Source organism: Paramisgurnus dabryanus, chromosome 15, assembly GCF_030506205.2.
Source record: "Paramisgurnus dabryanus chromosome 15, PD_genome_1.1, whole genome shotgun sequence".
NCBI classification, from domain to species: domain Eukaryota; kingdom Metazoa; phylum Chordata; class Actinopteri; order Cypriniformes; family Cobitidae; genus Paramisgurnus; species Paramisgurnus dabryanus.
In genome coordinates this window covers 5,249,984-5,273,442 of record NC_133351.1, presented here as the reverse complement: position 1 = coordinate 5,273,442, position 23,459 = coordinate 5,249,984, and the positions used below count along the sequence as shown (strand labels likewise).

The 23,459-nt window shown below is 37.0% G+C and overlaps 1 protein-coding gene across 1 annotated transcript in view; it reads right to left on the bottom strand.

Annotated features, from left to right (window-relative positions):
• hdac4 (histone deacetylase 4) overlaps positions 1 to 15,470 on the bottom strand; it is a 256,174-nt gene extending 240,704 nt beyond the window's left edge. Inside the window, exon 1 of the mRNA XM_065252263.1 lies at positions 15,361 to 15,470. The gene's annotated coding sequence lies outside the window, so the exon portion shown is untranslated. The remainder of the gene's footprint in view (positions 1 to 15,360) is intronic.
• Positions 15,471 to 23,459: the final 7,989 nt, after the last annotated feature.

Here is a 23,459-nt window from a genome sequence, read left to right as displayed (position 1 = left end):
GAGCATAATACTTCAATAATCTGTTTGTTTTACTGAACCTCACAGCGAGGAAACAATCTTTACAGACAGCCTGATTTTCTAGCTCTCCTTTCAAAGTAAGGAAGGCTTCTCGATGAGACCAGGTGGCGTGGATTACATGTACTGGAAAGAGTTTAGTTCCAGCTCCTCCGACAGTCTTTTGCACTCGCTGTCATCACATGGGTGCCGTTCCCGCCCGAAAACGCGAATGGACATGCTCGGATAACGTCAAGGAGGATCGCTTGGCAAAATGGGCGGACGCTTTTGCCACACTGGCATTTTTTTGGATAGACGATTGTAGATGAATTGTAGAAAAAACGAAAAACTTGCATTTTTAAATGCTTAATAAAAAGCAATCTTCTAAAAAAAATCATTCACAGTGATGGCCATAACTAAATTCACTCCAAAACCACAACCAACCCGAACAGCAAAACCAGCACACCAAAACCACACTGATGTAGTGCCAACTGCAGGGAAAGCCTGGACATAAAAATCATCTGACGGGGTCTCATTATAAACTAAGAGAGTTATTTCCCCCCGACACTGATGCTATTTAAAGTTCAGGCCTATTTTAGTAAAATAGTCTGCTTGCATGAATTTAGATCACCGCCTTACAAGAACGTCAAAACATGTTAACTGTAACTTATCAGAAAAGGTCAAACATTGTCTCCGTCAGTGCTGTATTACCGGCTTTGCTGGATAAACTGTATAACTTGTGTGTTAAATTTAACCACTGGTTTTCACAATATGCCTCACAGGCTGATTTAGCTGTGTGATATCCTGGTTTACTCTCTCTCTGATGAAAATGTACAACGTGAAGTTTTGTATTTACAGGTGACTGCTTTCCATGCTCTGCAGCCATCCAACTATGTCAGTTATTTCTGCCATGTTGCTCTGCCCAAAACAAAGTCATTCCTACATATCGAGTTTCAGGTTCATGCACACATGCCCACAAACACATACACAAAACTATATGCAAATCATCAAAAAAAAAAAAGAAATTCTGGACACAAATTTTCTGCCATTTCACCCTCATGTATAGGGCTGGGTAAAATATAGATTTTCTGGTTTTAATCGATCTTCTATTTTAAAAAAAACTATCAATTTGTGAAATCCCTGAATCGATTCTGTATGTGCGTGCTTTACTTTAGGGAGGATTTGTATGGAGTGCCCAATGGCCCAAGCGTGAATGATGCTTGGGACAGTTGACAGAACTGTGACTTGTTGCAAGGACGGGCCAGTGCTACATCGTTGCGAAAGTTTATCATTTGCAAGTGTTTTAGCCCTTGACTTAAATATTTAAGCAAAGAAGATGCAAAAGAAGTCCAATTCAGAAGATGCAATTCAGAAAGTAAACGAATTTGTAATAATATGTTGGTTCTAGAGATGACACTAGGGTTGTGCAAAAATATCAATACTAGGGATGTGCATTTATGTCATTTTTTCATTTCGATTAATCCATAGGTCTGAAGAACGATTACTTGATTAACTGGGGGCGGGGCAATCAAAGGGGTACACGTCATGGTGAAAATGAAAATATTTTTATTAAAAACACTCAAATAAAACTTAATTTTGAAGAAACTATGACAGAACAATGAACACATACTAGATTTTTAATGAATAAAATGTTTTTAACAGAAACCTCTAACAGGAAAAGCTGCGTGATGAAGTGAAACTAAAGGGTTAATAAACACAAACCGAAGCGCTTTCTATATGACGCACTCTGCATAATATTAAGCCTTCATACAACATAAATGTACAACGTGCATCTATCTGCATAAAATGCAAGACTTCAACTAAGTTTTCAACAAAAAAAGAAAGTTAAACGCCCTTTGTGGATGTGCATCAAAAACAGCGCACTTTTAAACACATCCAGTCAAAGCTCAAGCTTCATAACATTAAGCAAGTTTCAAGTGTTTTGCTATCATTTTAGCGTTTAGCTGTGTCGTGTCGTCCTCTTACCTCAGTCAAGATGTAATGGTAATGCTCGTATGGCTCTCTGGTATCTATTGACATTTGATGTTTAAATATGAGATGATAACCCATTGAACTTTGGACGGCGCTGTACATTTTGCACCTGACTGACTGTATTTCCGAAAATCACGGCATCCTTTTAAACCATAGTGCCTCAGTGATGTGAGTTGTGGCCGGCTTCACGGGATCGGCGGGCTGCTGCGCATTGCGCGGATCGGCGGGTTGCTGCAGCGAGGTCCCACGGAATTATCTGTTTGTTTTTGAATCACGCATGGTAATGTTACTGATGTCATACGTCGGTATGCGTAGCTTGACACGACGTCAAACACGCATCTCCAGACCCAGTCTTTACTACCATGTGCTACCATCGATATTTTTATCTCTAGTAATGGTAAAAAATAAACATAAAATCGCTCTCTGTGCATCGAACGACCTCTTCCACCAATTTCTCAGAAGTTAGGAGGAGTGAGAAAATGGCAGAAAATTTAAAAACGCATGCAGCTTTCAAAGCCTACGAGTGGAAGCACTTTGGCTTTAAAAAAAGTTTTTTGGTGTTTTTTTATTCAGCTCTATTTTTTTTTCAAATTTTTGATAAAAAAAGTATTGCATGTATTGCAATATGTGGCTGTACTGAGGCGTATCGTGATACGATGTACCGCGCAACATGTATCGTATCGTGAGGCCCTTGCCAATATTCAGCCCTAGATCAAACGATATAAACAGTATATACATCAAGGGTACAGTGACCAAAATCGCCACGATTATCAATATTATCGTGGTTTTGGTAACAATTTTTAGAAATGTAATAAAATACTGATGCAAACCAAATTTGAAATTGATTTTACATGCAAGTGCACTTTTGTTCGCATAAACATATAAATAACATTAACATTAATCATGGCACATTTGGCTTTGTGAGATAAATGTTCATTTAGTTCAGATAAAACAAGCCAGTAAATCAGATTTTCATATAAACACAGGACAAATCAGCAAGTCATATGTTTGCATATGTTGTAAGAAATCGGGTGTACTTTATGACCCAGCAGAGAGCTGCACGACACCTGTGCTACCAGTAATCATGGAAGGAAACAAACAAGAGTAGAAAGGTCCTTTGAACTCATCAGATCACATCATTTAATGAAAAATGACTAAAAAAGATGGATCTATCTAAAGAAATATTAAGTAAAGCATTTGTCAGTACAATTAGATTTCCCTAAATGTGAATTTTTTTGGATTTAAATTCAGGGAAGCACTGTCATCATAAACACAATGGAGCAAACATGAATGAATGGGTTTGTCTCACGCTATTGCTTAAATTGGTTGATACTGGACAGGGGGTTTCGACTCATGACACTGCCACAGTTAAATGGAAATTAAAACATGATGGGACATTTTGTCTGCAAAACACAGGGTTTTTTATTGCAATATTGATAACAAATCGATACTGGACTGAATCAAAATCTAATCGCATCAAAACCATTAACAAAAGACTCTAATCAAATCGAATCTACAAATTGGTCGCAATACCCAACCCTACTCATGAATACTGACATTTATTTTGTATCATTATCTGTTGTTAAATTATTGAGTTGTTAAATATTTTAGCAAATACATTTTTTACCTCTATCAACTGTAATTCAGCAACACAATCTTATGCAAATAACTATTACCGTGGGTTCAAACCAGCCGCGTTTGAGGCGTCAAATTTGCGTCTACCGCGTCTAGTTTGCCGCTTGAACATTTTAAGTTTACTCGCTTCATTCACGCGTGAAAGCCGGGCATGAAATTCTAGTCATTGAGACATTTACGCAGAAATTTGCGTCATGGGAGGGGCTTCTGTGACTCCACTCGCTTCCTGTAATCCCGTCACTACTAGAGCAAGCTCCTGATTGGTTAACGCGGCGCGTTTTCCCACCAAAGTTCCAATTTTTTTAACTCGCGCATTTCATTCGTGCCATTCACGCATCTAGTTTGCGTAAATGGCGCCACGCTTAACGCCTCATTCAGCCGCAAGACCTCCAGACGCGCATCAACTCGTCTTCACATTGACTTATTGCGCTTGAAGCCTCCGCGGCTGGTGTGAACGCAGCATTACAGATGCATCTCTTTAATAAACCAGAAATCATTATGCATTGTTAATTAATTACTGTAAAATATTATGAAAATGCTTAATGATATTATCCTTGTTATTTTATATATTTCTAGCTATTTGTGATTGCTGTAAATATACTTAATAAAAAAATATTTCAAAGATACTGGACTCAAATAACAATTGAGAAGCTCAGATGCAAAATCCGCTAAATGCCACCATGATATTAATTAGGGCTGGGTATCGATTCAGATTTTCCAGATCGATTCAATTTCGATTCACAAGCTGTCAAATCGATTCGATTTCGATTCTCGATTCAATTTTCGATTCCGGTTCTCGGGGCAGTTTTTATACTCTATTCTCGATTCAACTCAATAAATATAGATTAAATACAAATACTATACTAATAAAAAGAACAGTGAACAGCATGTTTCAAGTGGGTAATTAATTATTAAAATCGATGAAGCACTGTTCACCGCCATTTTAACCACTGAATTAATGAATGACAGGCTTGCCTTTCGCTCCTTAGTAACCTCGCGCAAAGCAAAAAATAGGGTGACATCTAGTGAAGAAGACTAGTAATTCGATTAACGTTAATTTTTCATTCAATGTTTGCAGAAATAAATATGAAAGAAAAAAATCGATTCTGCTCTTTGAGAATCGATTCTGAATCGACCACATTTTAAAAAACGATTAATCCGAAAATCGATTTTTTGCCCAGCCCTAATATTAATCGATTGCTCTCGACGCGTATTATACGTTCATCAAATACATTCACTTTAAATCCAGCCTAGGCCATTCAGAAATAGCAGATAGTTGGCCAGAATCCATTCTGAATCTCATAAGAAACTCTTATTTACAAGAAAACATGTCGGAGCGCACGTAAAGGGTTTCGCATCTGAGCTCTTCAATTCTAGCGGTTTATAATTAAAAGTTTAAATTTGTAGGTGAAAATCCCTTTAACTAATTTTAACAAATCGAATTTTATTGTAAAGTGTTACAGAAACGGGATAAGTAAATAACTACACAATGTCTTTAAATAAATAACTTGTATATCTTATATATCTCTAATATTTATTGTGCAAACTATTCCTTAAAATTCTCATTGTATGTTTAGACCTTAGTGACCATGGGGACCTTATAAAATGTAACAACTGTAGCAGTACAAATCTAATACAATTTTAAAAACAGGACCAGTGGCCTACTTAAAAAACTATGTCAAGAAAGCAGGTCAGTGTTAAAGGAAAAGCTGCAGGACAGCAGGACAAAAATCACCCAAAATCGGTCAAGCGTCCGATTGACTGTGACTGCTCATTCGGTCTGTGGGTGCAATTTAACCGGGGGCAAATAGACCCTCACGCACTCTCAGTCTTTTATCAGCCCGTCTGGGACATGAATGAGACCTGGCGACCGTCTAGAGTGACCATCATCGAGGTGAAGACCTGACACAGACTGACAGACCGGAGGATAACGTTACAGAGCTCAGCAAGAAAATGACAACCGATACAATATGACAGGACGCTCTTTGTGTTTATACAATACTCACGGTCACGCTCATGTTTACTACAAGAGTGCGCAGGCTAAATATAACACCAGGTTAGCCATTACACAAGAAAAACACCTCACGTCTGCACCAAATGAGCTAATAAATGTTTAACTACCTGACTGCTCTTTAACACGAGTCAACAAGACTTTTGCTTTGATGTAGAGATGTCAATTCAGAAGAATTCCTATCACTGTAATTTACTCTTCAAATGTTAAGATAAATACTGTAAACAGAGACAGGGCTCAATGCTAAAGATTTTTCTCTACTGGCCTCACAACAAAAAATCCCCAAAATAAAAGCATGCCTAATTATTGTTTTAATCTTTTTATTTATTTATTTATTGACTAATAAAACCTTGATAAAAAGGGTGTGATACCTAGTGTTGGGTACTTTTAAGAGCACCGACCAAATTACATCTGTACTATCGCGTACAGATTCACGTTAAATCAATCAGTACCCAATTTTGGTACCCGAGAATGCATCTGGGCACTGGGTGGGAGTAAGTTACGAAAGGTAGGGAGAGAGAGAGAGAGAGAGAGAGAGAGAGAGAGAGACACCCTGTGTCATGATGTCACCCCTGCAATTCAGACACAACAAACAGGGAAATGTGCTGCATCATCACAAACATTCCTCATTTTCATCATTATGCCTTGACTATTTAAGGGGGACATTTCTCAAGACTTCTTTAACGTGTCAAATAAATCTTTGGTGTCCCCAGAGTACAAATGTGAAGTTTTAGCTCAAAATACCATATAGATAAATTATTATGTTAAAATTGCCACTTTGTAGATCTGAGCAAAATTGTGCTGTTTTTGGGTGTGTCCTTTAAAATGCAAATGAGCTGATCTCTGCACTAAAAGGCAGTGCTGTGGTTGGATAGTGCAGATTAAGGGGCAGCATTACCCCTTCTGACATCACGAGGGGAGCCAAATTTCAATGACCAACTTTTTTACGTGCATGCAGAGTAGGGATGCACCGAATATTCGGCCAAAAGACTTTTATCACCAAAACAATACGGCCGAAATAATGTGATGACGCAAACAGAAACCGCGACCTGCACGTGCTTGTCTGAAGCAACATGTATGCGGCGTGGATGTATTTAACCGCAAAAAGGCGCTAAAGTACGCACAGAGGCACCTGCGGTTGTGTCCGGTCCAGACGTGATCATCACAGTGAGTACGCCCTTCAAAGATCAGAACTCTTGATGTGTAAACTTTAGAGAGAGTCGCGCAAATGTGTCTCATACTGTATAGTCCATTAACATACATGTGCCGAATAAAGCAATGAAAAACAACGTAACGTTTTTATGCTGCGCTGTTTGTGATTCGCCTTCATTCTCTGTGTGCCCGCGCGTTTAAGTGCCCTCAATAGTGCACACACGAGTGAGATGCAAACAAGCGAACGTAAAATCTTTCTGTTATTGACAGGGCACATATAAACAAAATTATCTCCAAAGTATTCTTTTTCTAATAAAAACATTTGTTTATGTCTTAAGTGTATGTAAAGATTACAGTCATAAACCAGTCTCTGCTTATTTAAAGAGACGGATAGCTCTAAAAATAATAATATATTTAATTTATACAATAAAGACAGTGTTATGACTCATTTAAATCGATTTCTGTACCTAATCCTAATGTTAGCCCTTATTAATGTGCAGCTTTGTTCTTTTTTATAAATGTTTGTAATTTCTTTATTTGTTATTAGATTTTCCCCACCCCCTTTTTGCTGATCTGAAAAATAATCCGATCCGTGCCTCAAAAACTGTAATGTGATCTGAACCGTGAGTTTTGTGATCTGTCACACACCCCTAGTAAAGTTCGTACACAGTGATAGCCATAAATGCATTTGTAGTAATAATTGGCCTAATAATTTATTTAGGTGTTTCAGTTTTTCGGCCTTGGTTTCCTCATTTTCGGTTTTCGGTTTCGGCCAAGAATTTTCATTTCGGTGCATCCCTAATACAGAGAATGGTTAACCAAAACTAAGTTACTAAGTTGATCTTTTTACATTTTCTAGGTTGATAAAGGCACTGGGGACCCAAATATAACACTTAAAGGCATGGTGCATGATCTCTGAAAGCCAATGTTGACATTTGAAATCACCTAAACAAACACGCCCCTACCCCAATAGAATCTGGACCAACTTTTGATAGACCCGCCCCACACATACGCAACCCAGGCAAAGATGTCGGTTAGTAGACACGCCCCTTACTGCTGATTGGCTACAGGTGTGTTTTAGTAGTCAGCCCGAGTCAGATTTTCATGATATATCTTATTTAAATATTTAAGCACACGCATTCCTGGAAAGCCGCATCTCAAGGCTTCAGACAGCATGCAAATGCTAAATGAGTTTATGTTTTCTTGTGTATTTTAGGTTGACATATTTACACAAAATAAATTGTATAAAAATGCAATAATTATCGTTGTAAACACAATGTTGCATTACCTCTTAAAGCGATAGTTCACCCAAAATTTTATTTTTCTTATATAATTTAAGAATTATATTAAACAAACTTATATAAATGATTTTTTTCTTTGACGAGCACAAATGAAGATATTTTAAGGAATGTTTTGACCAAACTGATTGTGAGCCCCATTAATTTCCATAGTAGAAAAAAGAAAACTTCAAGTGAATGGGGCTTATGGTTTGGTTACAAACATTCCTTAAAATATCTTCTTGTGTTCATTAAAACAAAGAAATGTAACAACATAAGGGTGAGGAAATTATGGCACAATTAAAATTTTGGGGTGAACTATCCCTTTAAATAAATATAAGCAGTTGAGAAATAAAACGTGTAACCAATTATGCTTATTAATACATTTGAATCGCTTCTGAATCGAATCATGAGGGTCCAAACGATTCCCACCCATAGCAAAAAATCAGGGTCATATCAGTCCATACAGATATAGAGATTGTATTGTCTCATGCTATATCTCACTGGGTAGATGATATATAACCAAAAGTAGAAATACCGCCCAGCCCTAAGTGAGAGCTATCCTGAGCATCGTTGACACTGGCGGCAGGCCATCAGGCACACCTTACTGTCAATCCCTGAGAGTGTTTACACTTGTTTACAATAAGTGTTCTGTATTAATGCATCATCGTGCTTAATGTATCATACATTTATTAATGATTAAAATAATTTTCTCAGAAACAGACATAATTTATTGGGTCAATTTATTACTGAGAAATAATCAATCATTAATCATCACCACAACACAATCATTAATCATCAACGCAAAGTCACCAGTTTCCTCTTTTGAGTCTTGCTGAAAATGGGCATCAATAAAGCAAAGCCTTCTGTTACTCTGTTCCACTTATGGCCACCATGAAACCTCATTTTCACAGTTTTTTATGTCACAGTCTATAAATAAACTACAAAGTTACGCAACTTTAAGAAAACTGCAACTGCATGTCTTTTTATGCAGTTCTCACAGGAGCTGGCGTTGATTTTTTGCAACTAAATTCACTCTTACGCCACTATGGCAAAATGTTTATTAGGGGATCCGTTTAACTACTAACATATTGTAAATTAGAGCAAGACATGGTTATAAAAATGGACCGGGGAGCGAGTAGAAACATCTTTTTGTAGTCCACAACAAAATAATAGCATAGCAAGTTAAAGGGGACATATTAACAAAATCTGACTTTTCCACGTTTAAGAGATATAATTGGGACCCCACTGCTTGTATCAACCTAGAAAATGTGAAAAAGAATAAGCCAGTAACTTAGTTTAGGTAAACCATTCTCTGCAAGCATGTGGAAAAAAATAGGTCATTGAAATTTGGCTCCCCTTGTGATGTCAGAAGGGGATTATACTGCCCCTTAATTAAACCACGGCACTGCCATTTAGTTCAGAGATCAACTCATTTTGCATTTAAAAGGACACACCCAAAAACTGTACATTTTTGCTCACACCTACAATTTTAACGTGTTATAATAAATTATCTATATGATATTTTGAGCTAGAAATTCACATACATCCTCTGGGGACAACAAATATTTATTTGACAACTTAAACAAGTCTTAAAAAATGTCCCCTTTAAAAGACAAAGTCCTCCAAGCAACACTTTACAGGCAAGACTTCAACATCTCCATTTCCATGCAGCCTGTCTGTTTTCACATAAACAAAGAACAGGAAATGAGACCTGTGACCAAACACAATTGTATGCCTGCGTGCACTTTATGAGACGCAGAACTATCATCACTCTTTCTTTCTCTCTAGTCTCTCCCATCATTTACTTTCACCGCCTGTTGTTTGCTTTTCACATCCTCCGTCAGGTCTGCCAGTCCAGTGGCCCATTACAACATCTCCACCAGCTTACGAAGGCCAAAAGGGTTGCGGGTGCAATGAGGTTTTTACCAACTGACTGAAGCACTGGCCACAAACATTTCGTTTTCATTAAACCCATCATACAAACAAACACGTTTTTCATTATGGCAGTCTTGGAGATGTTTTGGACATGCACGGATTGCCAAACGAACCCAAGCCTTGCCAAGTCTGGCGACAACATAATGGAAAACCAAACAAGCTTATTAGTAAAGAGAAAGTGACCCTGGCACAAAAACGATTACAAATTTTGTCGATGACAAAACTCAAGTTAGTGTCAGTCGCCGAATCAAATCAACTAAAAGTGAAGAGTTTAATTTCAAGCAAACGGACATCCATAGGGCCCTATAAAATCCGTTTTATTTTTTCCCAAATTCCGTTTTATTTTTTCCCAAATTCCGTTTTCTCGGTTTTAATTTTTGCAAATTCCGTTTTAATTTTTGGCAATTATTTTTTTTTACCCTTTACTGTTATTTTAGTCATACATTGAGTGTGCCGTTAAATGTTAATGATTAAAATGTAAATGATTTGGGGAAAAACTGGATAACACGATTACTTAAAGGTGCTCTAAGCGAATTGAAGCGTTTTAGACCATAAAACATTTTTTGTTACATACCGGAAACATCTCCTCACTATCTGCTTGCTGCCTGTCCGCTGATCAAACTGTAAAAAAACGCGATCTCTGTAGACAGCCCAGGCTTCACAAACGGCAATAGCAACAAATGGCCAAACCTAGCTCACAAAACAAAACAAAGTATTCCAGCCAATAAACGACAAGAAGGATTTGGGGGTGGGGGTTGGGCGCGTTGGGAGGGGGAGGGGGAGGAGTTAGCTACGCTCCGTCTGTTTGAAAACAGATTCAAACGTCAACAATAACTAACGTCTCGCAGATTCGCTTAGAGAGCCTTTAATTACTGTAAAACATGCATTTACACACGCACATACACATGCGCACACACACATTTTATTTTCTTATAAGGTGCAAAATGGCCTACAGTAGAGACTTTCAGATGCGAAAGTGCAATGCTTAAAGACAACCATTATTAACCACTTCAGCTTTAAAGAGTTATTCCCACCAAGAGTTTCCGGAGACAATGTCGTCCACAAAAGGACTCGGGAATAAAAAGACAATTCTCTAAATAATATTGCTGGTGACAAATATTCAATTTTCCACTAAGGGGAGAACCTTTCTACAGATCAAGAGTCATTCTTGTCATCCGTCCAGTCGAATTAACCACCTACGGATCCAACCCGTCTCCTGTTATCGCTTTTCGTCGCTAAGCATCATGTAAGACTGGCTGTAGCCAATTCTCTCTCTTTTCCTCTTTGGCCACAGATGCATCAAACAGTGCAATGTGCCAACCTCCATGAGTCATCCTGCACTGTTAATTATGTGCCCTAAGGAGTAGAATTGATTAGCAAGGCTTCAAACTGATTTAAATTGTTATTTGAGACTATATAAAGCGTGGGCCTACACACGTTCATTTGGTCACATTCACTAAGGGCAGCTATTACTCATTTCAGACCATACGGATATAGACGGTTTTGGCTCATGCCGTATCTTGTTGGGAAAAAAATACTGATACATTAACAAAACTCATTATACCACCCAGCCATAGTTTCAAACACCTGAACAACCAAACAAAGTCATTTTTGTGACCCTGGACCACAGCCCTACTTTTTTAAAATCGAGATTTATACGTCACTGAGCTGAATATATAAGCTTTTCATTGATGTATGGTTTGTTGGCATATGACAATATTTATTTGAGATTAAAGGTAGACCGATTAATCGGTTTATCTGATTAATCGGCACCGATAGTTCATTGGTGGAGCAATCGGCTATCGGCAAAAAATCCATGACCACATTTTTTTTTTTAATGTGTCTATGGCTTCATATCATTATGAAGTAATTAATTTGCTGAATAGATGCTGCATTAGCAAAGAAACAACAACAACAACCTAAGTTTGTCATCACGCTAATATAAGTAGTACCTCAAACAGTTATACAAAAATACACACAGAAAAATCCAACCCAAATGTTTAATGTCATAGTTATTAACATCAATTTGCATTTGTTTATTTCCAGCTGGTAACTTTTACCCATATTTTTAGTTAATAACGAGAGAAAGCAAACTATATGCAGCTGTCGGCTATATTAACATATCCAACAAATCAAAATCTGATTTCAGTTCATTTAATTTTTTTATCATCACTGCAATACATATTTTGTTATTTTGATTAGAAAATCATTAGGTGCTAAAACAGAAGCAAATAAAGTACAAGATTATAAATTTAATAAACATTTATGTAATATGAGTATTTCACAAAAGTATTTATTTCAAAACTTAATAATATAATTAATATACAATTAATTAATATATTTTTATTTATACATTTATTTAATTTAGCACATTCATGGTTTAGTACTGTTGTTTTATTACTTGTAATAAATTTCAGCACTGTTTCACTTTTAGTGTTATGTTTGATTTTTTATCCAGTAGCCCATCCATTTTAAAAACTAATCTGACCATTAATTTGTTATCGGCAAGTAGGGACCAACTTAGTTATCGTTATTGGTACAATCCACAATCAGTCAACCTTAGTTGAGATACAACTATTTATAAATCTGGAATCTGAAGGTGCAAAAATCTAAATTTTTAGAAAACCGCCTTTATAGCTGTCCAAATGAAGTCCTTAGCAACAAACGATAAATATTTTTATATATATTTGCGGTAGTAACATCCTAATGATTTTTGGCATAAAAAATAAAAAATTATTACCCATATTTTACCAGCATTATTGTTGGCTATTTCTTCAAATACACCTGTGACACTTATGACTTACGGTTTTCTAGTCCCATGCCATGTCACATTTATAAGTGTAAAAACTCTGTATTATAAATGATACACAAGTTGTACAGGGCATGACATTATGGTAATGATTGACTTTGGAAAGTTATTTTAGATGCTGCATTTGAATTTTTCATACGAGATGTACCCTTATGACTTTTGTAAGGCGTCCTGTCCGGGCACTTTAAAGTTAAAATAAATTGATGTGGCATAACTGAATTATTCATAAAGTCCTAAGAAAGCTGTTTATGTAACTATCTAGTTCTGTTTGAAATATGCTACTTCCTTGTTATTTCCCAATATGAATGTGTCTCAGAAATACAAGTTTTCCAGGTTGAATGCAGCATTACTTAAACTGGCTAATTGGGTCACAAAACATGTGCGCGTCACATTTAAGCACACATCAAAAGCATCAGAAATTACATATTTCGTTTAAGAAATTAAGTATGTTTTTTATGAAGAACGAACCTTTAATTGTATTGTGAGGCTTTTTCTTCAATTTATAATCTGGACATTTTACCTTGAACTGTTTTTGTAATTCTCAGAGCAACAAGATGATGAAGATGCATTAATATGTTTATGTTCAACCTCCTAAGACCCGAGATTTGGTTTGTGTTTTTTTTTTCAGATTTTTACCAGCTATTTTGGGATTAAGAAGAACCAATAAATAAAATAACCAAATATTTTTTTTAGAACATGAAGCAGTGTAATTGTCCATTTTTGTGTACAACCGGTTCCAGTTACACAGAATTAATTATTATGGTGCAAACATAAAAAAAATGTGACGTATGTGGACAAAAAAGCATATATTTTTATTTCAGGGTGAAATATGACCTGGATATGTCTAACCTGGACAGGTTTTTGTCAAAGAGAAAAAGCAACAGATCATCAAATAAGCACATGCTAAGAATCTGAATGCAGAAGCCAGAAAGTTCAAAACAAAAGCAACGCAAGACTGGATTAACTCGCTGCTGGTAAGTTCTCAGAAAGCTTCTCTGACCTTCTTCCTGTGAGGCCTGGAATTTACAAGGTCTGAGCGCCGGTCCTTGAGAGCTGGAATGTGGAAAGACGAGTGAACTTCCTACAGTCTGTGATTAAAGCCTGGATTTATATGTCTATGCATGATACCACATGTTTGAGCTTCAACCAACATCTATGGCTGACAGCTGCCAAGACCAACTGCATGATATAACCACCATCGGACAATACAACCGACATGACTCAGCCCTGAACATGAAAACAGCCATTCATAAAGCATAGTATTTGATTCTTAATCCTCATGTTCTGTTTGAGGTCTGAGAGAGACAAAAGCCATTTTAAAAACTAACAAAAAAACAACTTAAAACATCATAAGAAGTTGAAATTTCAAGAGTTTTTCTTATTTGAGCTGATTATAAAAAATGTTTTTCATACCATGATTAAGAAATCTACTTAAAAGAAAAAAATTTAACAAGTTTGCATTTGTTTGGGATCTTGATATGCATCATATTTTTTTAAAGTATAAGTGCAAACATTATTGACAAACTATTTGCTAGTGGTGTACACATTGTATCAGTTCACTCAATGTTTTGTTATTTGTTCAATTGTGTTTTTCTTCACACTTTTTTATTTGACTAAAACTGAAATCATTGTGTTATACTAACAGTCTCGTTCAGTCAGCAGTCTACTTTGTTATACAACAGTCAGAATTTTTAAGAATATATTTAGCAAATCACTTTTATTACATTAGAGAAACATATTAAACGATTTTAACATGAACTTTAGTTATTCATTTTACAGTAAAAACATTTGTTATCAAAGGGACCGTAATGAACAACTTACAGTCAATCTCAACACAACATAAGGGCCAGATTGCATACACTACAATAAACAAGACGTACAGTACCGACCTAAACGTCAGCAAAATGTTACACAAGATCTGATAAATCTATAAACCCAGAATCAGTCTGATCACAATCCGTGATGTACAATTCAATGTTTGCAAACATCTTTATCCAATCGTGTGCACCAAAGAACGACGTTAAATAATAAAAGCGCGCGCTAACCGGTTCAATGTTACAAGTGACACAAGCGCGCGTTAATGATACATGTAAAACATGTAACATCGACTATGACGTCACACCTCCCATTCACAGAAAACAACAAGCGGGTTTGATTGACCACAACTCTACAGGTAACCCGTTTTTGTGGATCTTAACCAGGACAACAACGCCATAACAACGTTTTAAAGAAATCTTACCGGTCATTCGAATATTTTAAACGTGCACATTACTATCTTTCCGTATCACCATAACATAAAATATATCCGTGTATCAAATGTGTATTCAAAAAAGGAAAAGTTTGGTAGAAACAAAACGTGATAGAACTACTCCGAGAGTTACGATTAAGCATAACTCACCCTCTGACACAGAGATACACACGCGCGCACACACACATACTGTTTTGATTGTTTCATCTGCACCGTGGACGTCCATAAGTTTCTTTCTTTTACTTAAATGATCACTGCATTCATAAATAAAACGATCAAAGGACGCACAAGAATGCGCGCTCACCTCTCCGCAGCTTCACAGCGCTCGGACGCACCGCACCGGACTTTATTCCCGTTGGAGAGCGCGCCCGCGACAGATCCACTCGCACACGGATTCCGCCATACTGGATTGTGTCGGGCGGATCACGTGTCGAGTCCCCGGCGCATTTCCTCCAGAGGCGGGCTCACACTACTGTCGGACGAGCCCGATCGCTTCTGGGATCAGTTTCTATATATTGTGTCCCCCTTCCAATTGAAATACGCACGAGTTACGAGATACGCACTGTTAATACAGTATAGTATTTTACTTAAAAAATGCTATTGTACGTAATTTTTTAAAGTTCCTACAGCTATGGAAATTAATAAAATCTTTAATAATAAAATACAAAATTTAAACAGGTTCAAGGGCAGATTAGCAATGCGATACTTACAAGGATTTTATCTTTGTAAAGGATTTTACTTTTGTTATGCTCTATCAATAAGTTATTCATGGCATAACATTATATAAAATATTAAATATATTCATATAATATACTGTATGTGATAAAATGCAATAACCATATGCATTTTTTTTAAATATAGCCTAGGTTTTGGATTTTAGTGCACAATAAAAACACAACAACAGGTGCATATCATTGTTCACTGGTAAAGTAATACAGCCCTGCTAGAAATTACTGCAAATATTTATATATTTGCATCCACCTTAGCTGTCAATCCCACAATGCACTTTGAGAGCATGAGCTGCAACTTTATAGAAATTAATAAAAAAAATGCTCTCTAACCTTGGTTTGTTGCACACAGTTGGAGTAATGTAGTATTGAAATTGCATAATGCAACACTTTAAACAAGGTTAATAAAAAATGTGTAATGAATGTAATGATGTGTAATAAAAAGTATATAGACCCACTTAAAACAGAATTTTAGCACACCTATAATATTTAGGATCTCTAGCGATCCTAGTGATGCATATGTGTATGACTGCATGTTAATGCACATATTTATACTTTCAGTACATACAATTTCCATTTCGTTTGCACACTTAAACCTATTGTTAGCTAAATGTGTCTGATCGTACTTTTAAACCTCATGTGAATGTAAAGTGTTGTTGTGGTGTGGTGGCCACTGTTTCTCAGGTTGCTCTTTCCAATACTCAGAGGACTACAGAGTTTCATCCAGTACAGATTTCCACAGATCCTTCAGGTTGTATTGTATTGTACATAATGCCAAGCAAGTACAAAATGTTCTGAAGTAGCCGTATTATGTATGGTCTTGTTTGTTCTTCTTTTGTGTTTTTTTTTTTTTTAATTCTTTGTTCAATATTTACTCATGTTTCATTTACATGTTCTTCCAGACTTGTGTGAAGACGTTTTACTTCGCATTTCTATACAAGAAGAGAAGACATTTTGTAATAAGCTGTTAAATTCCAATAAAGCAAACAATATAAGGACAATAGATGTTGTGCATTCAAGTCAAGCTTTATTGAGTCTTTTAAAGACATAATAACATTGTGGTCGGTTGCATAAACTCCTAAGACTTTAATGTTTTAAAAGTTAATCATGTATGTTTTTCTTCAAAGACTGAACACACTGCAAAAATGATTTTTAAGAAAAAAAAATTCTGAGTATTTTTGTCTTGTTTTCAGAAAAATATCTAAATATTCTTAAAGTAAGATGCTTTTTCTTGATGAGCAAAACGACCAAAGAAAATAAGTCTAGTTTTAGACCAAAAATAAATTAAGTGATTTTGTGCATAAAACAAGCAAAAAAATCTGCCAATGGGGTTAGCAAAAAAATCTTGAACTTTTTTCTTAAACACTAAATTCAAGATAAATTCAAGAAAAATTTGCTTACCCCATTGGCAGATTTTTTTGCTTGTTTAATGCACAAAATCACAAAAAATAGACTTATTTTCTTTGGTCGTTTTGCTCATCAAGAAAAAGCTTCTTAATTTAAGAATTTTTTGATATTTTTACTTAAACAAGACAAAAAATACTAAGAAATTTTTTCTTGAAAATCATTTTTTGCAGTGCATGACTATTTTAAATATGTTACATAAAAAGGGAAAAAGGACAGGTCTAATAATTCAAATCCAGATTAGCCCAAACTAATTTCTAGTTGGTCAGACTAGTTTTTAAGACAGTCTTAACTTCAAGGCTATGTTTATGCAACTGGCCACTGGTCAATTATTTTAAGTAGTATTAATGAGTCATGAAGTTATTCACACAATCCTTAGCTCTGAAATCCCATTTGCATTTAAATCTCGCATCGCTGGGTTTGCTGTAACTCATGCAATGGTAAAGAATTTCTAATCAGTTATCGATATGATAGTATATATGACGACCATTTTGGAAATGTTGTCATGGCAACACAAAAATCCCAAGGTACCACATGAATTCAGATGTCCCAAAGGTTTCACTTAGAGACTTTTTGAGTTAAAAGTCAGGGAGACGGCTTTAAAAGGACCTTTCCAGGGTGTCTCTAGTGTTTGTGACATCTGTGGGTTCTTATGGGTTTTATTTCTAATAAATTATGCCATATTTAAAAATCCTGTGGCTTTAGTTCTTCTGTTCAGAATTCGTCTGGTGTTTGTGTGCCTCTCCTTTTACAACAGAACTTTAAGCCATTACACATTGGTGACAATAATGATCACTTTCAAGCAAACTTAACAAACCTAATTACTGCCTACAAAGTCATCAAGCATCAAATGCAGAACATGAAAACAAAAACAAGTAGCTCACTTACTTAAGATGCCATGAATAAAGCAACGCATTGTGTTTTTTATGATGTTCGTTACTTCTTTTTTAGACTTCTTCATTAGAAAAACTGCAATCACACTCAACGGCTTCTGCAGTTCACTGATAAAACGCCAGAATTCTTCTGTTGATAAAGGCATACTGATCCTTTCACGATGACGGTTACATGTTCCTGTTGATGGAGGGAAAACACTTACACACGGCAATCCTGAGGAAGTCACCCGCTGGCTTTACGTCTCTCCATCAATGGCACTTTTAACCGTTCAAGATGCTCTCAGCTTTCCTCTTTCATGTAACTATACTGTTGTGAAGCAGATGTAAGGCTCACAGACACTTATCTAAAACGTATCTAGTGGTGCCATCAGAATAGATCTTATTTGTGACAATGCACAAAGAAAAAAATGCCAATGACAGTCTAACAAGGGATTTAGAGCAAAAGTGTTTGTTATTTTGTAGTGATGGGGATGAGACCGCCTATGCCAAGTCCGAGTCAAGACCGAGTCTTTGAAGGGCCGAGACCAAGTCCGTTTGTTTTGAAATACAGTCGAGTCCGAGTTAAGACAGTGTATTGCATTTTATTATTATTGTTATGTGTTGTGTGTTTTTTTTTATATGAACATAAAACAATGCGTTATTCTCGAGGACTCTGTCTGAAATTACGAGTCCTTCTCCTCCCACTGTGGTCCGAGGCCGAGTCTACTACATCACTTTTATTTTGTCATATTAGGCAGTTATCTACCACCACATGGAAAAAAGCAAAAAGGTCAATGTACTTTGCAACTCTTCTTTGAGCACACATGAGCTTTGCATGAATCAAGAGAACCAGAATCCACAGTACAGAAGACAAACTTTAAAGTCACCATAAAATATATTGTAGTGTTTATTATAAATGATTTACTTCATTCATTTTTTTATTTATGCACTGTAAAAAATTCTTGATGCAATGCTAAAATGGCAACGGCCAGCCCCAAACTATGGCCCAAATGGGACACTCCAGACTTGTGGACCTCCTTAGAGTCCACACTTTGATAACATCATGTAGTGCAGACTTTAGGGACCCTTGACGCGAGTCCAAGAGGGCACACTGGAGTCGTGTTTTGGGACAGACTCGAGCGTCATATCGGAAATAGGAAGAGAAGTTGCCCATCAGTGTGAACTCCTCCCTTACGTCGTCTGATTGGTCTAATTGCTCTTTCGCAAGGACTTCTGCGGTGGTAAAGTGAGTGAAACCTGCTGCAGTGCTGCATCAAGTGTGCAAAGGGGGCGCTGATGAGCACACTTCAGAGCGTAAAAATTATTAATAGGACACCCTACTGACTCGCAGACTAAGCGAGTACGCACAATTTAAGGCCACGAGACTGAAAGTCCACATGAAGTGCACTATTTGGGACAGGGCCTATGGGCTTCAAAAAGAGCCCTTCACTAACCTATGGATAACGTCATGGATACTACGTACCTATTTTTTACACTCTATGATTTTTACCAAAAAAAGATTGCAGTTATTAGCAATTAGCAACATGGCCCAACTTCCAACAGTCCAATCAGTTCTCGATGGACGAAATCATGTCCCGCCCTACATTTTTTTACATTTTAGAAGCCGTTTCGCTTGAAGATACATCACAATATACAAAGAAAAAAAGACAATTGCTACCTTCGTTTTATGGTGACTTAACAGCCTGATCTCACAAAATACGTGAAATAGTCACGTATTTCCACCATTTTACATGCCCCTGCCACGACTTTCTTTTCTGTGACAGTTTCACATATTGGTTACTCAACTGTTTTTCCTATTTTCTTACAATTGTCGTTTCGATTTGGGGATAGAACAACTTTCTGTTACATAAAATGACATCCTTCCCCAAACCCAACTCTAACCCTAACGTCAGGCGACAATGAAATAAAAAGCATACTAAATAATAGTACAAACAAATACTTTAAGTGACATCCAAACGCAAACCGAAAATCTAACCCCAAACCGAAAATTGTTTACAAATAGGAAAAACAGTTGAGTAACCAATATGTGAAATTGTCACAGAAAAGAAAGTCGTGGCAGGGGCACGTAAAATGGTGGAAAAACGTGACAATGTCACGCAAAACTGAGCAAAATAATGCGTGAATATTTCACAGAAATTTGTGAGAACAGGTTGGACTTTAAACAGTAACTTACTGATAATTCAGCCTGATCTCAGGGGAATTTTTACCTATTTTACAATTACGCATGAGTTCGTTCATAGGTAAAAAAAGACGTACATTTATGCATTATTATACTAACGGTCCATGAATGCTTCAATCTGATTGAATGATGAACGTTCTGAGGTGTGCAATTATTTTCTGGGAAACGCATGGCGAACATAGTTCCAGGCAGCTCTCTTTACCGCATTACAGTTCCATATCATTTCGCAAAGTTAACTGTAATAATGGACTGAAAAAAACAATGTGACAGACGATTTTCCGAGGCAATAACAGCAACGCACAGAGTTAGCCTTGTTCTCACAATCTCTCTCTCTTGCTTGCTCGCTATCTCTCTCTCTCGCTCTTGCTCGCCCTCTCTCTCTCTTAAATAGTCCTACTCACAAAAGCGATTTGAGCACAAAAACCGGACGAATCCCTTTAAATATATCATGTGATCGATGTCTTGAGGTGTGGTAACCGTAGTATAAGCGAAATAATTGACTCCGGGCCGTTTAATTATTGAAAAATAATGCTTCATGTTGTGGCCGCATCACCACCTCGGGTGTGCATTATTTTTCTAATAATTCAACGTCCCGCCGTCAATTATTCCTTGCTTATTAGGGGTCAAGCCCCGAAGTCCAAAGATACCAAACATGCCAGAATTGGCCTTACGGTTAACCCTGCGCGGCAAAAAAGCGATTAAAAACACGCGCAAATCAGTCCGCGAGCGTTATTCCGATCGACTCGAAAACACCATAGGAAGAACATTGCATTACCTTCTGAACAAAAAGTTTTATTGGCGTTATATTAAAATTTTCATCAGAAATGGCCGAAAATTGCAAAAAACGAAAAACTACCTTTAAATTTGTGTGTTTCACACATTAATGGTTATAACTTCGCAACAAAAATAGATTTTTTCACCAGATTTGATACGCTGATGTATGAGCATATTCTGAGGGCACACAAAATTTTTTTTATACTTGCACCACTAGTTGGCCTTATAATTAAACAAAAACTTTGATATCAAGCCAGCCCTATGGTCATACAACTGTTTCTTCACTAAACTAAAGTGTATAGTCATAAAACTAGCTAGATGTAACACAATAATGACCTGATGTTGCATGCACAATTTTGTCATTGCGCCACCTACTGGTTTTAAGATAGAATATGGTATTTTTTTGCCTAAAACTACTGCAACAACACTTCTAAAACCATGAGTCATCATGGATTATTCCTTTCATGGCTTTGACTATAATCACTGGTGGTTGCCAATTCACTCCCTAGCATCCATTGAGAAGACTTTATCAACCGTTTTTGCAAAAGCTATATCTCTGCATCGGAACATCGTAGAGACACGGGGGTGGGATCTTTTGACTAATTAAACTTGGTTTACCTAGGTTCTTCAGTCTGCTTATCCAATCACAATTTTACATCCTTTTGGGCCCTTTTCGGCTTTACCCCGGTATTGCTGCTTGCAGCTATATTTATTATTATTAAATGTACATAATTAAAGGACAAGTTCGGTATTTTACACTTAAAGCCCTGTTTTCAGATTGTTTATGATGAAATAGAACGGTTTTGACTGAAATTTGGACATATGATGCTGGCCCGAGAATTTTCGGTTTCGGTTGTATCAGCCCCCACCCTCACAATGGCTGCATCGGTGCACTGAAACAATCCTTCCTAAAATGTATTAAACTTTTGTTTACAAAGACGTGAAACTCACATAGTGGTCAGGGGTGTTCACTGATATGCTCACATAAAAATCGCTGCAAAAGATGCTTTCAAACAGGTGTTTTAGCATTCGTTGTAAACTTGTGCACATATTTTTCCAAACGCCTCACACCCGTATATTCCTCCGTTGAGAGCTTGAATAATAGACACTCCAGCCCAGTTGGTGGCGATAATCCACCTTTGCCAATTGCAGGAATACAAACAACGTTCCCGGCGCGGAGTAATACCGTACCTCACAGCACATCTAATACAAGTCAATGGAGTTGGACAAAAACTACGATAAAAACCTGTTGGAAAGCATCTTTTGCAGCGATTTTTGTGTGAGCACACCTCTGACCACTTGGTGAGTTTCACGTCTTTGTAAACGAAAGTTTAATGCATTTTAGAAAGGATTGTTCCAGTGCACCTATGCAGCCATTGTAGAGGTGGGAGGTGATACAACAAACACCCCAAAATTCTCGGGCCAGCATCATATGTACAAATTTCAGTCAAAAGCGTTCTATTTCATCATAAACAATCTGAAAACAGGGCTTTAAGTGTAAAATACCGAACTTGTCCTTTAAAAAAACACCCCTTAAACAGTCACAGTTGCGAAATCAAATCATATAAAAACGTACAAATGCGGTCATACAAATTAGCCACCTATTTAAATACATGTGCCACGAGATTGCATTGGATGATCTTTCCTTCCAACACAACTCTCAGATCTCCGACTCCTTTACAATGCTTTTATTGACTTTGCTTTTATTGACTCTTTTTTCAGGCTGTCAGTATAAATCACCATCAATTTGCTTCATACATAAAAGAGCAGCTTTGACATTCTGCCTGAAAGCTCATTTGCCGTTTCAAGGATGGAAATAACACAGGCCTGGAAAGTCTTGCGGTAGTTTTGCTCCAAGTTAAGGTGATGATGTCAGTACATTAACTGAGCTAAATGATATTAAGGAGCACAAAGCAGAAGAAAGTGTTTCAGTATGCACAGCAGCGCTCCAGGTAGTAATCACATTACACAGAATGCAGGAATTTGTTTACATTCCAAAAACGAGCCTGTCACTTTTCAACAGCACAGTGCACTTTTGGGACTCGTCTGCCATTTGTCACTGTAATTAACCAGAGAGACTCAATGCTGTGCATGTAGAGCCCGACCGTGCTTACGATGACACCAGATACGGATGCTCCGGACCGATGAATCGCTGATCCAGTAAATGTCAGTGTTATGCTGAGCAACAACATCACGTACGACGGCCACGTCTGAGCAGGTCACCGGAGATTGTTATTATAATGGAAACACGTGCACGGTGTGGAGCGACCTGATAAACCATAGTCTCTTCCACAGCATTTATCTCTGGTTTGCAGGGATGATATACAAGCTGAGGCTATTGTGGAATAACTGATGTGGTTTCAGGTGACAGATTGTGGGCTTTTGTATCGAGAATAATCGCTCATTGATCAGACTATTTGGAGTT